Below are 18108 nucleotides of genomic sequence, written 5' to 3'. Positions count from 1 at the left end.
ATTCTGACTGTTCGATAAACTTAGATAGAGGCCCATGTCACTAAGAGTCTAAGATCTTAGCCAAGAAAGGGAGGAGGGAAATAGGCCGATAATTAGAAAGATTCCAGGGTCAGCCCCTGGTTTCTTTAATAGAGGGACCACTGTTGCGTTCTTAAAAGAGCCAGGGGCCTTACCCTGCGTGAGAGACTCATTAAGGAAGGGTAACACGCTGTGTGGTAAGGCAGAGAGCGCGTCCCTCATAATGTGGGGAGGGCAGCCGTCATAAGGGGAGCCAGATTTGACGCGAGTCAATAATTCTGATAAAGTCTGAGGGCAGATGATAGGACAATGATCCACGGTGGGTGTATTGGTTATCAGATGATCCAAAGGTTCCCTGTATGATGTAGTAATGCAATGTTTTATTGTTTGGTATTTCTATTTGGTGTGCCTCGTAGTACTCGCCTTTTCCAAGTATTCGGGCACAATCCCCTGCACAGAGAGGCCAAGGAATGGCCCACCTCAGGTGTGTGCAGTACAAACACAGCTGCCCTCCAGGGCCGGCCTGAGTGAGTATGAAAAACTCTGGTGCAGCCGAGCTTCACACACACTTCACTGTCCAGAGATGACATGTGTTTATCTCTCTCACCCAGAAGCAAAACTTCACACGGGCGTGTAAAATCCAGCTCCCCTCAATGCAAATAACCTGCATTTTCCATACTGTTCCCGATGTCCACAGCTCAGGGGCACTGAGATGTGAGCGACAGTCATTCACCCAGGATCACACGAGTTGATCTCTTGTGAGCCGGGATTAGAAGGCGTCAGCTGGTCTCACGGGGCATCTCTTGAAGCCTCAAGCGCATCTGTGACACTCGGTCTGACTCTGCAACCCCCCTCGCTCTGCAGTGCAGGTTTGGCGCACCCGCCCGCTCCTTTGAGGGTTTTGGGGTGAACACGTCACAGGGTAGAGACCTTTCGGTTTTGCTGAATCTTTCCGTCCACGGCTCTGGGACTGTCGTGTGTCGGTGTCTTTTTTTAAACGCACGTAGTGTAAGACGCACATTCCCACCAGCACGGCGAAGGCACACCGCCCCCTCGCCTCACCACAGCACCCACAGAAAGCAGGGTTTCTGCTCATCTAGGTCTTAAAAAAAAATCTTCCTAATCGGGGTGTCATGGAGACTTTTTCAGAGTGTTACGTGTTTTGCCTACAGAGCATTTATCAAGAAGGGGTGCAGTGGGGGAAGGGCTCAGAGCGGGTTGTCCTCTCATACCCCAGCAGCAGAGCCTTCTGGGAGGTGTCTCGCCACAGCTGCCAGTGCTGAATTCGTATGGAATGGGTTCCTGGTGTGTATAGCGCCATCTGCCACTGGTGTGACTCCATGGCGCTCTCTTGGTCTCAGTACCTTTAACACGTGGTTCTTGGTTTCCATCACAGGGTGCTGTATTCTTGGTTGGCTGTGTGTGGTTAGTAAGGGTTTCTATCACAGGCCATTGTGTATTGTTCGTCGGTTGTGTGTGGTTAGTATATGTTTCCATCAAGCGGTTGTGTATTGTTGGTTGGTTGGCGGTATGCGGTTAGTATGGATTTGTACGAAGCAGTTGTGTATTGTGTGTGGTTAGTATAAGTTTGTATCAAGCAGTTGTGTATTGTTAGTCTGTCTGTTGTGTGTAGTTGGTATCGGTTTCCTTCAAGCAGTCATTTATTGTTGGTTGTGTGTAGTTAGTATGGGTTGGTTCCTTGTGTGTGGTTATTATGACTTTCTGTAAGGCGATTTATTGTTAGCTGTGTGTGCGGTTAGTATGGGTTTCGATCAGATGATTGTGTATTGGTTACTAGTGTGTCGTCAGTATGGGTTTCGATCAGGCGGTTGTGCGTGAGTAGTGTGAGTTTCTATCAGGCATGTGCATTGTCGGTTGCTTGAGTGTTAGTATGGGTTTCTATCAGGCGGTTGTGTGTTGGTTGGTTGTGTGTGGTCAGTATGGGTTTCTATCAGGCGGTTGTGCGTTGTTGGTTGCTTGTGTATTGTTAGTTGCTTGTGTGTTGTTAGTATGGGTTTCTATTAGGTGGTTGTGTGTGATTAGTGTGGGTTTCTATCAGGCAGTTGTGCATTGTTGGTTGTGTGTGGTTAATATTGGTTTCTATCACGTGGTTGTGCATTGTTGGTGTTTGTGTGTGGTCAGTATGGGTTTCTATCAGATGATTGTGTTTTGTTGGTTACTTGTGGTGTAGTCACTATTGGTTTCTATCAGGCGGTTTTGTATTGCTGGTTATTTGAGTGTTAGTATGGGTTTCTATCATGTGGTTGTGCATTGTTGGTTACTTGTGTGTTCTTAGTATGGGTTTCTATCATGTGGTTGTGCATTGTTGGTTGGTTGTGTGTGCTCAGTATGGGTTTCTATCAGATGATTGTGTATTGTTGCTTACTTGTGTGTTGTTAGTATGGGTTTCTATCATGTGGTTGTGCATTGTTGGTTACTTGTGTGTTCTTAGTATGGGTTTCTATCATGTGGTTGTGCATTGTTGGTTGGTTGTGTGTGCTCAGTATGGGTTTCTATCAGATGATTGTGTATTGTTGCTTACTTGTGTGTTGTTAGTATGGGTTTCTATCATGTGGTTGTGCATTGTTGGTTGGTTGTGTGTGCTCAGTATGGGTTTCTATCAGATGATTGTGTATTGTTGCTTACTTGTGTGTTGCTAGTATGGGTTTCTATCATGTGGTTGTGCGTTGTTGGTTGGTTGTGTGTGCTCAGTATGGGTTTCTATCCTGTGGTTGTGCATTGTTGGTTACTTGTGTGTTGTTAGTATGGGTTTCTATCATGTGGTTGTGCATTGTTGGTTGGTTGTGTGTGCTCAGTATGGGTTTCTATCAGATGATTGTGTATTGTTGGTTACTTGTGTGTTGTTAGTATGGGTTTCTATCATGTGGCTGTGCATTGTTGGTTGGTTGTGTGTGCTCAGTATGGGTTTCTATCAGATTATTGTGTAATTTTGTTTGTTTGTTTGTGGTTAGTAGATAATAGTGCTTTAGAATCATCTGTCTACTCATGGCTTGTGATGGTTAATGTAAAAGTAAAGTAATTGACCCAAATAAAGTCCTTTTCAGAGACTGGAGTACAGATGAGTGTTGTAGATTTCAAGGGTGAGGTGGTCAGTCAGACGTGTTGAGACATGTAATGGGTTGTTTTGGTTCACCCTTTCTACCGTTGGCTTTCTTCAACCTATCTCTTTCAGTTATTGGCTTGAGACATTGTCAGTCCTGTTTTTGGCTCATCCCAGTGGAACAATCGAATCTCACCTAAGGCTATTGGCTGTCTGGATGTATCCTTCCACCTTTACTGGAGTGCTTGCATTGAATTGCATGGTGGTTTATTTATGTCGCTAACTAGCGGTATAGCTGTGTGCAGCACTCGTCTTTACATGAAAACAAGATAGTCTGAAATCTGCAGGTCAAAGATCACTGCAGTTCGACTGTGTGCCTCTTTTCCGATCTCACGAGTTCCTTACACAAACCATTAATACAAACCATTGTTTGGACACATCTCCCAGAATGCACTGAGGTGTTAAGTGAAAGCCGAGGTCCGCTAAGAGTGGTGACCTGCCCATTTCTGCACCGTTTACTCTCTAACCCCTAGGCACCCTCTGGTGCTCTGAAGCAGCATACTGGTGCTACATCCAGATCAGAAATAAAATATATTTAAGCTTCAAAAGGCAGTTTGCTACTCTCAACTCCATTCACAACTGGTTGTTAGCTCACCAACTCATTCATACCGCCAAAACTGAATTCCTCCTCCTTTCTACCTCTCTCTCCCCTCCTCCCGTTCAATCATGGATGGATCAGCTGAACTTACTCAACAACAAACCCATAATTGTCGACAGCGCTAAATCCCTAGGTGTCATACTTGACAAAAGACTCAACTTAATCTCCCACATCAACTCTATTGCCAAGAACGCACGGTACCAGTTGCGCCTTCTGTGGGGGATCTGTCGGTTCTTCCCGGAGAAAGACTTAACCTTGGTGCAATCGCTGGTTCTCTCAAGACTGGATTATTGCAATTCTCTCCTGACGGGCCTACCTAAATCTCACCTCTCCCCTCTCAAATCCATCCTCCATTCAGCAGCTCGCTTCATTACAGGGTCTAAACGAAGTGATTACGTCACTCCTATCCTGTCCTCTTTTCGATGGCTTCTGATCGAGGCAAGATGTATCTACAAAACTGCCTGCATCACGCATAAAGCCTTGCACACGTTCCTCCCCTCGTTACCTGGTAAACAAACTAAAATTGTCCGGAGGCTCGCGACCCTCGCGCAATGCGGAAAAGCTTCTGCTTGAGCCCCCCCCTGTCTTCAAAAGGGAAAGATCAATGGCGCAAACCTTCTCAGGCAATGCGGTGAGAATCTGGAACTCCCTTCCCCCATTGCTCCGTGCCACCTCCTCTACCCGGATCTTCAAAGCTGATCTCAAATCTCTCTTCTTTCAAAGGCACTTTAAGAACTAATACTTTCATGCTCAGGGCCCTCTTGAAAGTTCACTCTTCATTGTACATTTGTATTTTTTTTTCCTGTACATTCCTCACCCATGCGTGCTGTGTTGGATTTTGTGTTTGTGTACCCTTCATTTTTAGTCTCCTGTTTTTCTTTGTAATGTTCTATTTTGTACTACTTTTCTCTTGTAACGTAACTAGCTCTAATGTACAGCGCTCTGACACCTTTGGGTAATGTCCGTGCTTTATAAAAATGCACAAAGTAAATAAAAAATAAATCTGTGTGTGTTGGGCCACGCTGACCCTTTCCTGCATCAACAACGGTAATAAACCGCATATTATACTCTGCGCATCTGTAGGTATTGTTTACGCACCTGCAGTGTAGTTCTAAAGACGGGTATATAACCGTGCTCGGGGCACAATGAGTTAAATCCCTGCAGTGAGATCCAATCACAGGTCCAGGCTTTGGGTGTGGGGCGGCCTTTCATAGTACCTTTCATCTGTCCACTGAGGCAATAAGCATGGTTTTCTCAAGCAGTTCTACTGCTGTTTTTTAACTAGCATGACACTAATATGTGTAGTACATGTTTGATTGACACTGAACATGAGCCAGTGGTTTCAACCACCTGTTTCCTTATTTCACGTAAATGCCTTCATTTCTGTGAAATCTATTTTTGTCCAGTGCGAGGCCTCGTCTCATTTCTTTCCCTCTCACTCCTTTCCCTCTCACTCATTGGCCCCCGAGCAGGGCAGCCCTTTAAACAATGGCGGCGCCCAAGCCAGTCTTTTAAACCCGATCCACGGTCCAATCAGCATTCTGCTCATGGCCCAATTGCAACCAGCCCCGCCCCCATTTTGAGCTCCGCTTCAAAGCTCTCACACTTAGCCACTGAATGTCCTTTTATCAAATCAAAGTGTGCTGTTACTAAAACCGAACATTCTCAACTATATATGTAAATCTGTTTCTCTCCTTTTCACTACCGACAACAAAAGAGTACATTCAAGTATGCCATGTGCTAGAACATTTCCTTTTTTTTTCCCTAAAAGGTTTTGTGCTCATATGTAATATAAATTGGGTTACGTTGTGTAAAATTGTAATATTGACTTCTTTGTTTCCTGGTGACCTTTACATAGTTCTTAGGTTTCTGCATTTTATTTATAGGAAGTTTTATATAGCGCGAACTTGCCCCGAAGGTATTGGGTATCGGGGCGCTTTACATAGCACCAGTTGCGTTTCAGATGAACACATTCATTTTTGTTAGACACATGTGGTTTATGTTGTCGCTGAATCCACTCAATTTTAATATAGGGTCACTTTTTATACGGGGCCTCTTTTAGAGATATCTCTAAAAATAGACATATATTTTTATTTATTATTTATAATCTTATAGAGCGCACACCTACCCTAAATGGGTTTTCGGGCGCTCAACAAAAAGAACAGAAATCCCTATTACCAGCTTAAAACAAGCAGGCCTTCAGACCCTTGTGAAATGCAAGCAGAGAGGTGCAATTCATCAGGGGTTCAGGAAAAGAGTTCCACAGTTTCAGAACCACGATTGCAAAAGAGTGCCCTCCCATATTTATTTATTTATTGATTTTATGCGTTTTTATATAGCGCGGAATTTGCCCGAAGGTGTCAGAGTGCTTCACAATAGGAACAGTAATGATACATTAAGTGTGAATATGTTACAAAAGCAAACGTTACGTTGCATGAGGGAATAGTGACAATTGTGCATGTATCAAGAGCAAACAAAATACAAGAGCAAAAAGTGACATGTGTGCATGTTACAAAAAGCGTACAAAGTACAAGTAGAGGTATAATACTGCACTAAATGGCAGACACTCAAGAACAAACGTTACGTAATAAATAAACATAAGGCATTGTGCATGTATCAAAAGCAAACAAAATACAAGAGGTAGCAAACGATACGTTACAAGAGGAAAAGTGACGTGTGCATGTTACAAAGGAGTACACAATACAAGTAGAAGTTTAATATTGCAATAAATGGCAGACTCTCAAACCACAGGAACACACGGGGAAGGCACTTCTATAGTCATGGAGAATAGAATTTCCTATAATGGAAGGACTTCCTTCAGATAATAGAGAGGGCGTGAAATAAATGTGGGCCAAACGAAACCTAGGCCCAGTCCAAAAGGCCTGGTTCAAAGATCTCTGCGTCCGTAAAGGCCGCGGTGGAGCCATTGTTGTGATAATACACCACCCTGTGGCTGGAGTCTGTGATATAGGGGTGTATATGTGTGTATGTGCTGGAATCCCCTCACAGATGTCCCCAGACACAGCCTCCCCTCTCCCTCCCACTGATAGGCTGAGACGGTGACTGGCAGGGGGCGTGACCTTCATAGAAATAGAAGGGCTACCATCTGGTGTGTCTGGGGGATGGTGGAGGCTTGGGGGAGCCTGTTGAGTCTCTTCCCATCACTAGACAATGCATTCCCCGACAGACTAGGAGAGAATACACTGGCAGCTGGGCTGGTGAAGGGTGGGATCACCCCTCAGTGCAGGGTCCCTAAGTCTGTGAGCTTGTGATGGGGGCGGTGGGGGAGACACAGTAGAGAGGGGGGTTGAGGCAGGGACGAAGGGGGCCTTGGTATGCTGTGTCATCTTCACGATCCCACACCCTGGGTCTCCCCATTTCCACCCCTCACTCAGTCAGAAACCTTTATTCGATTCCAGCTGAATCATAAAAGCTCACAAGGAAAACATACAATCATAAAATAAGACAATATACACAAAAAAAACATAAAAAATATCTTTCACAGACAATTAAACACCTAATTACATACTTTTACTTTGAATATTGTTTCCTTATTATACATTTTTTTTAAATAAAATTAAGCACAGAACTGCAAATGGAGGCATTAGCTAAAGAACGTAAACAATTAAAACCCTCTTTATGGGAGCGGAAACAGTTTTCGTTTAGAATTGGTTCAAGAAAGCGCGCCCAGGGGTCTTTATGTAATGTACAAAATAGCATAAGGTGCATTGTATTTTGTTGGGCTGTGTTATTACAAGGACGGGGGGGTACCCTCTCGCCCCTCACTCTCTCATTGGCGAGAGTGGCCGTGGGCATACCTTCGCAAGTACTTCTAGCGAATATTCCTTTGTTAAACACAGCACTAGTAGCATTGCCGGGCGTGTGTGAGGGTGGTGGCAGAGGAGATGTCCCTTGCTGTGTTGTGAGGAATGTCTGGCAAGTGGCTGGGCCTGGTGGTGCTGTGAGGGTTGAACTGGACACGGTGTATAGTCCAAGCTCCACTATGAGGTATAAAAAGAGCAGCGTCCTGCCTGTGTGGGGTAAAGCTCTTGTATCTCTCGCTGTGTCACCTGTTTTCTGTATCCTATGTTTCAAGTTGTGGGCCCTTCCTCTGCTCCCTGGGTATTACCTGCACCTGTCATTTGCTACGGTGTATTGTTGCGAAGACAGGCAGCACATTACAGAGCCACATAGATAGGCAGACCATAAGATCCTGTGCCCTGAAGAATGCTTAACTGCAACTAAATTGGCTGAAACGTGTTGAGGATCAAAGCATAAAAGGACCCTATTAAACCCCCTTTAGTATGTTTTTTTTATCTGTTCAGAGGGAGGTGTGACTAAAATGTATAGGTTTACTACCCCTTCACAGTTTTAGTTTGTTTCTGTGATATTATTTCATTATTTATCATCTGCTGCATAACCGGCAGATTTCAACAACGTAAAATTTTTTCGAGCTCAAACGAATCAAAAGTTACTAGAAACATAGCAAGACGTGTTGCAGCTCAGTGAAATGCCCTCTGCAAAGGTGGACTGGTCACTTTTCCATTATTTATTGCTGTATTTGGTTGTTAAACTGGTACTAACGTGGTGAAACTTTATTAAAATGTCAAAATAAGGAAGTAATACTATCACAAGGTGGGCAGCACACTTTGCCTGTTTTTTTTGCCGCATGATTTGTACCTCCCCTGCCGCATAATTCCAGTGGCCCTGCCTGAGAGCTATGCAAAAGGGATACATCTCGCGGCCTCCTTTTGTAGGAGATCTTTCCCATCGCTGCATGTCTTCCTTTTCTACAGTGAGTGTAAATCTTTTTTTTTTTTAGCTGGTTTTTTTTTTTTAGACCCGACCTTGGATCTTGCACTGCGCTGCTCACACCTCCACCTGCGACAAGTGAACCCCGAGATGTCTGTTCACAAGAGAAGAGCTGCCCTCGGCCTGCGGCGTCTTTAAACCCAGCCCCCTCTTGAGGGGGGGTGGGGGCCGAGACCCCGTCAGGGGCGGACAATGGGGGCTTCATTCCAGCCTCATTTGGGATGCAGCCCGTCCTGGGAACCGCGCGCCCCCTTTGTCAGCCCTTGGCAGCTGTGTTTGAGGAGCCCCCCCTCCCTCGGCCCCCCCCCCTCCGTCCCAGACCCTCGGGGGCTCGGGGTGTGAGCACTGCTGATGGGGCCTTCTCAGGCGAGGAGGGCCTCGAGGCGCAGGGAGGCGGGAGGGGCGCACAAAGACTCCTTGCAAGGCACAGGGGCCGACTAACTCAAGGGATAGCTCTGCTGTCCGAGGCCTCAGCATGTGAGGTCACTGTAACTCGAGGGACAACTCTGCTGTCTGAGCATATAATGCCACTATATCACAAGGGATAGTTCTTCTGAGGCAAGAGAGTAGCCAGAAAATTAAAACACCCCCCACTTTGATCCTTACCTCGAATGTCATCAGGTGAACGAAGCATTAAGCCATACCCAGCCTTGCTGAGCTCCCTTCATCCCACCCTCCGTCCGTCTCTCCGTCCTTTAAGACTTTCATGCATCCATCCATCTATTCATGTTTCCATCCAACCATCCTTCCACCATTCCATCCTTCCTTTACCATTCGGTCTATCCATCCTTTCATCATTACACTCTTCCATCAATCACTCTGTTCTTCCACGTCGTCATTCAGCCACCCTCTCATCCATTCATCCATCATTTCACCCTCCTTTTATCAGTTCACCCGTCCACCCAGACTTCCATTTGTCCGTCCACTCACTGATCCAACCTTTCACAATCCCAGCCATTCTTTCACCCACCCATGTAAATATTGTGTTCAACCACCACTGGTCCTTTCATCCTTGCCTGTGAATTGGCCTTCCTTCTGTTCAGTTTATTTCTTCTTTGTTTGTGCCATACATTCTGGGCCGGACTGGGAACCAAAACTGGCTGTGGCAAAGAGCTCGGCCGGCCCCCCTGGGAGCGGACGAGCAGTTTGCCAGGGCCGGTTTCAGACGATTTTGTTACAGGGGCCGATTTTGCAGCTATGCTGCAAAAACTGCCCTGTAACAAAAACGGCCCCTAGGGGCCCACAATCGGCCACCACCCTAGCGGCGCACCGGGGAAAATGCCCGGTGCCCTCTACGGCCAGTCCGGCCCTGCATACATTTCACTCTTCCTTCCAGCACTTCTCTCACATTCAGAGTAGCATTGCCAGTGTATTGTGGGAATCGCATGCCCACCTATCTGGCATTTTATTGTTAAACAACACAAATCAGAGTTCAGTGGGCCTGTTAAGCTTCTGTGCCTCGTGGACTGCACCTACGAAAACTACGCCTCCTCAAACTCTTTCCCTCATCATTTCACCTTTTGGGCCTCTTTTTTCTGTGTTTGGATTCGCTTCCTGGACCCCAGTTTCAGTTTCCTTTACTCGGTATTTTTAAGAGCTTCTGTCAAGCATCCTGGGACCAGTTTCAGGCTTTCAGCCCTCATCAGCCAGGCTAGCTTGAATCCAGTGGCACAGTGAGCACGGGACCTACGTCTGGGCATACCCAGCCAACTTTGGGTGAACAAAGCAAACACAAGGAGAGGATGGACGGAGTGCTGAACTTTTCAGACACTCACCCCCAGTCACAGATCTGGGTTGTATGCATCATCATTCTTTCGCTCACTTTGCCACCCCAGTTCAGACACCGCTATATGCAAATCAGTCTGACCCTGTGCCTTATAGGAACAGTCCAGCCCGAACTGCTAAGTCATGTGTTCCCTGAACTGGTAACAAGCATCCTGGGACCGGTTTTGGGCTTACAGCCCTCATCAGCCAGGATAGCTTGAATCCAGTGGAAAAGTGAGCAAGGGACCCACGTCTGGGCATACCCGGCGCACTTACGGTGAAAAAGCACAAGACGCACAAATGATGGATGGAATGTGGAACAAATCAAACATTAACCCCCAGTTCAGACCCAGTCATATGCAAATCAGTCTTGACGCTGCTCTCATGGGAACAGTGCAGCCCGAACTGCAAAGCCAGGTCCTCCCTGAACCAGAAACAAGCATCCCGGGACCGGTTTCGGGGTATCACCCCTCATCAGCTAGAGGGGTGGTGTGCTGGTGTAGCTCAGCCATGGTAGTCGGAGTGGTTACTGTGCTGTGGTGGGTGGGAGGGGTACCTGCTCTGAGACATTGGAGGGGAGTAGCTAAGTTTGACGTGGCAGTTCTAGGTTGATTCGGTTGATTCTGACCCCAGCACCAATGTGTTTCGTCCAGGGATGTTTCTGATGTGTGTGTCTTGGGGAAATAAGGGCTCTGCCTGTATGTTCAATGCATGTCTCTTGTATGTGCTGTTACCTGACTCCATTGACTAGCTTTTCTTTCTCCGTGCGGGGGATAGCTCTGCTGTCATGTCTGTTGCAGAGATAGTTCTAAGGTTGCTGTCGCCATTCTGTGGGAGTGGGAGAGGTGTGGCGCCGCGGCCAGGGCGACTGACGCTGGAATCTGGGGATCAGGGTTCGATCCCCGGCTCCGGCGGCAGGTTAGCCCAGCACCATGTGACTCTGGGCAATAGCTTGCTTAATCTTCCCGACGGCCCCCAGCGCCTAGAGACCCTTACGGGTGATTGTGCGCTTTACAAATGTGGATTATTATTCTAGGGAGTTTCCGACCCCAGCTCCGACATGTTGCTTCCAGGGATAGCTCTGCTGTGTTCTTTGAGGGGGCGGGAATAACTGCTGTGTGTGCCGTGGCTGGCTCTGTCGTGTCTGCCCCAGGGATGGCTCTTAAGAGAGTCCTGTGACTAGCTTTTCTTTGTGTCAGGGAGGATAGCTCTGCTGCAATGTCTTTTGCAGAGCTAGCTCCAAAGTGTCAAGTGGGGGGGGGGGTTGGTGTGGGTAGGTGTGCTGTGGCCATCTGTGCTTTAGAGACTCGTCTCTGGGGTAGCTCTGCTGGGTGAGTTTAGGGCTAGCTTTCTTGGTTACAGGGCCCTCTGCTTTCCGTCTTATTTCAGGGATAGCTCTGCTGTCGGTGGGGGTGGGGGCTGAGGCTAGCTCTGCTGGCAGTCGGGGTGGGGGCTGAGGCTAGCTCTGCTGTCAGTTGGGGTGGGGCGGGGCCTGAGACTAGCTCTGCTGTCAGTCGGGGTCGGGCCTGAGGCTAGCTCTTCTGTCAGTCGGGGTGGGGGCTGAAGCTAGCTCTGCTGTCAGTCGGTGGGGGCTGAGGCTAGCTCTGCTCCGAGTCGGGGTGGGGGCTGAAGCTAGCTCTGCTGTCAGTCGGGGTCGGGGCTGAGGCTAGCTCTGCTGTCAGTCGGGGTGGGGGCTGAAGCTAGCTCTGCTGTCAGTCGGTGGGGGCTGAGGCTAGCTCTGCTCCGAGTCGGGGTGGGGGCTGAGGCTAGCTCTGCTGTCAGTTGGGGTGAGGCGGGGCCTGAGGCTAGCTCTGCTGTCAGTCGGGGTGGGGGCTGAGGTTAGCTCTGCTGTCAGTCGGGGTGGGGGTGGGGGCTGAGGCTAAGTCTGCTGTCAGTCGGGGCGGGGGCTGAGGCTAGCTCTGCTGTCAGTCGGGGTGGGGCGGGGGCTGAGGCTAGCTCTGCTGTCAGTCGTGGTGGGGGCGGGGGCTGAGGCTAGCTCTGCTGTCAGTCGGGGCGGGGGCTGAGGCTAGCTCTGCTGTCAGTCGGGGTGGGGTGGGGGCTGAGGCTAGCTCTGCTGTCAGTCGGGGCGAGGGCTGAGGCTAGCTCTGCTGTCAGTCGTGGTGGGGGCGGGGGCTGAGGCTAGCTCTGCTGTCAGTCGGGGCGGGGGCTGAGGCTAGCTCTGCTGTCAGTCGGGGCGGGGGCTGAGGCTAGCTCTGCTGTCAGTCGGAGTGGGGCGGGGGCTGAGGCTAGCTCTGCTGTCAGTCATGGTGGGGGCGGGGGCTGAGGCTAGCTCTGCTGTCAGTCATGGTGGGGTGGGGGCTGAGGCTAGCTCCTCTGTCAGTCGGGGTGGGGGCTGAGGCTAGCTCTGCTGTCAGTCGGAGTGGGGCGGGGGCTGAGGCTAGCTCTGCTGTCAGTCGAGGTGGGGCGGGGGCTGAGGTTAGCTCTGCTGTCAGTCGTGGTGGGGGCGGGGGCTGAGGCTAGCTCTGCTGTCAGTCATGGTGGGGGCGGGGGCTGAGGCTAGCTCTGCTGTCAGTCGTGGTGGGGGCGGGGGCTGAGGCTAGCTCTGCTGTCAGTCATGGTGGGGTGGGGGCTGAGGCTAGCTCCTCTGTCAGTCGGGGTGGGGGCTGAGGCTAGCTCTGCTGTCAGTCGGAGTGGGGCGGGGGCTGAGGCTAGCTCTGCTGTCAGTCGGGGCGAGGGCTGAGGCTAGCTCTGCTGTCAGTCGAGGTGGGGCGAGGGCTGAGGCTAGCTCTGCTGTCAGTCGGGGTGGGGGCTGAGGCTAGCTCTGCTGTCAGTCGGAGTGGGGCGGGGGCTGAGGCTAGCTCTGCTGTCAGTCGGGGCGAGGGCTGAGGCTAGCTCTGCTGTCAGTCGAGGTGGGGCGAGGGCTGAGGCTAGCTCTGCTGTCAGTCGTGGTGGGGGCGGGGGCTGAGGTTAGCTCTGCTGTCAGTCGTGGTGGGGGCGGGGGCTGAGGCTAGCTCTGCTGTCAGTCGTGGTGGGGTGGGGGCTGAGGCTAGCTCCTCTGTCAGTCGGGGCGGGGGCTGAGGCTAGCTCTGCTGTCAGTCGGAGTGGGGGCTGAGGCTAGCTCTGCTGTCAGTCGTGGTGGGGTGGGGGCTGAGGCTAGCTCTGCCGTCAGTCGGGGCGGGGGCTGAGGCTAGCTCTGCTGTCAGTCGGAGTGGGGGCTGAGGCTAGCTCTGCTGTCAGTCCGGGTGAGGGTGGGGGCTGAGGCTAGCTCTGCTGTCAGTCGGAGTGGGGGCTGAGGCTAGCTCTGCTGTCAGTCGGGGCGGGGGCGGGGGCTGAGGCTAGCTCTGCTGTCAGTCGGGATGGGGGCGGGGGCTGAGGCTAGCTCTGCTGTCAGTCGGGGTCGGGTGGGGGCTGAGGCTAGCTCTGCTGTCAGTCGGGGCGGGGGCTGAGGCTAGCTCTGCTGTCAGTCGGGATGGGGGCTGAGGCTAGCTCTGCTGTCAGTCGGCTGGCTCTGCTGTAAGCCCCTCGGCGCTCAGCTGTGATCTCCCAGGCCTTTGCTGCTAGTTTCTCGCAGTGTGAAGTCGCTCTCAGCAGCTCATTGTCCCAGGATCTGACAGCTGGTGAGGCAGCGCTGGGACTCTGCCCCCTCTCCACCCCCCCTTGCAGGGGGAGGGGAAAGATACCGAAGATGGGGGCCTGAGGAGGAACCAGACTTGCATTTCTCAGCATTCAGCTGACCTTTCACCTCCCCGCTCCCCCACACACAATAGGGAGCGGGAACAATAGTGCGGGGCAACAAAACCCGGCTGTGTGCCCGGCGGGGGGAGGGGCAAGTTCGCAGGGCCCCTGGTCTCGCGCCCCTCTCTCTACGACTTGTGGGGGAGCTGAGCTCTGCATGGCTTACAGGAGGGCCTGCCAGGCCCGCGGGACCTGTACCTGGGGGCCCAGCACTGCTCACGGGCCGGTGCAGCTCTCCCACTGTCTGCATATCCTGTGGATGTTGGGTCCAGCATCTACAGGTGCCGGCCCCTGTGTCTACAGGTGCCGGCCCCTGTGTCTACAGGTGCCGGCCCCTGTGTCTACAGGTGCCAGGCCCTGTGTCTACAGGTGCCAGGCCCTGTGTCTACAGGTGCCGGCCCCTGTGTCCACAGGTTCCGGCCCCTGTGTTCACAGGTGCCAGGCCCTGTGTCTACAGGTGCCGGCCCCTGTGTCCACAGGTGCCAGGCCCTGTGTCTACAGGTGCCGGCCCCTGTGTCCACAGGTGCCAGGCCCTGTGTCTACAGGTGCCAGGCCCTGTGTCTACAGGTGCCAGGCAGTGTGTCTACAGGTGCCAGGCAGTGTGTCTACAGGTGCCAGGCCGTGTGTCTACAGATGCCAGCCCATGTGTCCACAGGGGCTGTGTCCACAGGTGCCAGGCCCCTGTGTCTACAGGTGCCGGCCCCTGTGTCCACAGGTTCCGGCCCCTGTGTTCACAGGTGCCAGGCCCTGTGTCTACAGGTGCCGGCCCCTGTGTCCACAGGTGCCGGCCCCTGTGTCTACAGGTGCCGGCCCCTGTGTCTACAGGTGCCAGGCCCTGTGTCTACAGGTGCCAGGCCCTGTGTCTACAGGTGCCAGGCCCTGTGTCTACAGGTGCCAGGCCCCTGTGTCTACAGGTGCCAGGCAGTGTGTCTACAGGTGCCAGGCAGTGTGTCTACAGGTGCCAGGCCGTGTGTCTACAGATGCCAGCCCATGTGTCCACAGGGGCTGTGTCCACAGGTGCCAGCCCCAGTGTCTACAGGTGCCAGCCCCTGTGCCCACAGTTGCTGACTCCTTCCAGCACTGATGGCTACAGAGAGAGCGCGCTGGCAGCCTGGCACAGAGTAACCCCCAGCTCATGGACAGATTAAATGCAAGTAAATCCGGTGAGCTCGTGACGAGCACATGAGCCTGACCGCACAAGGCCCCTCTGTGCGCGCGGCACAGCCTCGTCTGAAGACAGAGGTGTGTTAGGAGTACAGATGTAAGCATGGCTGTAAGCATGCACGCCTATGTATGCCCGCCCAAGGCACCCACAGAAAACACTTAGGGTATCACAGTGATATTATAAACACACATACATCATTGTAAAAAACATTTCAACACACCCAAAAAACAAAAATAGGTCAAGAAATACAGCAATGCGAGATAGAAGCAGGCAGTGGTGGAACGACTCCGGGTCTAGCCAGCGCTATATAACACTTTTCACATAAATAAATAAATACCACCAATCCGAGCTCTCAAGGCGCCCAGGGCCGAGCTCGTGTTTCCACCCAGTCTAAGTTTATTTGCATTCTGGAGTTTGTAGTCTTGTTTGCTCCAGTTTGCAGTTGTGCCTGCAAGTCCCAGAATGCAAAGCCTGAGAGCGGTACGTACTCAGAGAGCTGGGGAGTTCCGCCCAGAGCACAGCATTTCCGGCACACATTGGGCTGTCGAGTGATGGTGGCCGAGTGAAGGCCAGGGGTGGTCTCCAGGGGCCACTGGGCCCTGGGACCCCCGTCCTTCCGCTTGGCTCTGTTTGTTCAACCATGTTTGATCGTCTGTTTTGTCCTGAGAGCGCCTCTCTCTGGGATTGGTGGTGTTTCTTGGGCCTCTTGTTGAGGTTTCGTATGTGGTCGTGTGTTCTTGATGTTGATGCACTCACTGCCCCCCACCCCGATGGCGAACACCCCCACATTGCTATCTGGTCCTGTGCCTTACCACCACGTAATGGCACTGTGATGTCCTTCTGTGGTCTGCCTCTGGTTCACGTGTGAGTAGCTCCGGTCTGGTGCTCACCTGTCTGGTGTTCACCTGCCTCGGACTGTGATGACCCTCTGTACTCTGTTTCTGGTTCACGTGTGAGGCGCACCTGTCTCGTGCTCACCTGTCTGGTGTTCACCTGCCTCGGACTGTGATGTCCCTCTGTGGTCTGCCTCTGGTTCACGTGTGAGTAGCTCCGGTCTGGTGCTCACCTGTCTCGTGCTCACCTGTCTGGTGTTCACCTGCCTCGGACTGTGATGACCCTCTGTAACTCTGTTTCTGGTTCACGTGTGAGGCGCACCTGTCTCGTGCTCACCTGTCTGGTGTTCACCTGCCTCGGACTGTGATGTCCCTCTGTGCTCTGCCTCTGGTTCACGTGTGAGTAGCTCCGGTCTGGTGCTCACCTGTCTTGTGCTCACCTGTCTGGTGTTCACCTGCCTCGGACTGTGATGTCCCTCTGTGCTCTGTCTGCGGTTCACGTGTGAGGAGCACCTGTCTCATGCTCACCCGTCTCGGGCTGTGATGTACCTCTGATTTGCCTGTGGGTCATGTATGAGGAGCTGATGTGTGTGAATTAGTGAAAAAAAATTGAACAGCACTGGCATAGCCAATAGGTCTCGCTTTTGAGACCTTGTAAGTAAGTATAACACTTCACGTTTACATTTACTTCGTATTTAGGATGCAGTAAATGTAAACGTGCAGGCTTACACTTCAAATGTTTTTTTACTTACAAGGTCCCAAAGGCGAGACCTATCAGCTATGCCAATGCTTGTTTCATTTGTTTGGAGAGGTAGGAGGGAAGGGGTTAATTATCAGGGGCGTTTGATGGTGCTTTTTACCTGGGCTGCAAGGTGCATCTTGAGAGCAGGAATGCGAAATATAATTGTAGTCTGTTGGAAGGTTTTATATAGCGCCCTTGGGGGAAGCTGTAAGGAATGAAAGTAATCCATGTTACCCTCTCCGGGAACGTGGCCGGCATAGGCCCACGTAATTTATTTATTTTTTGTTTGATTTTATGATTGTACTTTAGGTGTAGGATGGCTCTTGTGTGGCTGACCCCTGGGCTCAGTTTGATACCAACGCAGCCCGTCCTGGACCTAGTGAAACCAAAGAGCCACCTCCTCAGAGGGGCTCGTGCAGTAACAGGTGTGAACATCTTAGCAGCAGTTTGGTGATCATGTATGATACTGCAAACATGCGTGAAGGTGAACTACCTGATAACTAGAATGTGTATATTTTGCCTGGTTTAGTAGCTCAGAAGATGACCTGGAAAAAGGTACATATGTGCATGCTTTGGTTACAGGGAAACAAACGCTGTCCACCACCGTAGTATGACTCCGAGCCCTGCTTGCAATTCCAAAACGACAGTTTGTAAATGGAGTACTGTCGAAGTAACATTAAACTAATTATCTCAAGCAGGTTTCTGAACTTGGCTGCTTAGCCCATTCGTCTTTTGGAAATCTGTTCAACGTACTTGTTTTATCTGTTCTGTTGTAATTTAATTTTGTTTGCTTAACTGAGACTGTCTATTTCCTAGCCGTCCCTGTTTAATCTAGCTTGTGATCAAAGGCAAGCACAAAAGGCAAAAAAAAACACAGATGTCGCCAAAGCTCGCTCCCAAAAGGGAATCGCCAAACGTGCACGCGTTGCCATTGAAAGCAATGCAAAGCGTGCATGTTTTTGGCTGAAAAAGCAATTGTTTGCTAAAGGTCTCCTCCTGTGTAGGGCATGCGTGTTGCTTAGGAGAGACCTAAAAAGGAAATACAAAAAAACGAAAATTAAAGGAAGCATTTAAAAGGAAGGATAATTTTAAGGAACCATTCAAAGTTATATTAAACTTGGGTGAAGGTTAAGACTAGTGTGGGATTTTTGGGTAATGTTATGGGGTTTTGGGGCTCCTGAATAATTGGAACTCAGGCATAGTAAGAAAGGGGCGGTGAGGGGTGTTTAGGGTTCATAGGTGTGTGGCATTTAGTTGTGCTATGTGTTTTTAGGTTTCAGCAATTGGTACAATATAAGGGTGTTGAGGGCTTTTAGGGTTCATGGACTGGCAGAGTGTAGGGCTGAGGAGGGTTTTTAA

The 18108-nt window shown here is 50.8% G+C and overlaps 1 protein-coding gene and 1 non-coding gene across 2 annotated transcripts in view; both read left to right on the top strand.

The window, feature by feature from the left end:
- DTX4 (deltex E3 ubiquitin ligase 4) overlaps window positions 1–18108 on the top strand; it is an 81573-nt gene that overhangs the window by 9371 nt on the left and 54094 nt on the right. The window lies entirely within an intron of this gene.
- On the top strand, window positions 17056–17227 carry LOC144808191 (small Cajal body-specific RNA 16). Its single transcript, XR_013606716.1, has one exon.

This window comes from Lissotriton helveticus, chromosome 1_2, assembly GCF_964261635.1.
Source record: "Lissotriton helveticus chromosome 1_2, aLisHel1.1, whole genome shotgun sequence".
Classification (NCBI taxonomy): domain Eukaryota; kingdom Metazoa; phylum Chordata; class Amphibia; order Caudata; family Salamandridae; genus Lissotriton; species Lissotriton helveticus.
Note: the sequence above shows the minus strand (reverse complement) of the source record. Positions and strands in the feature narration are given on the sequence as shown.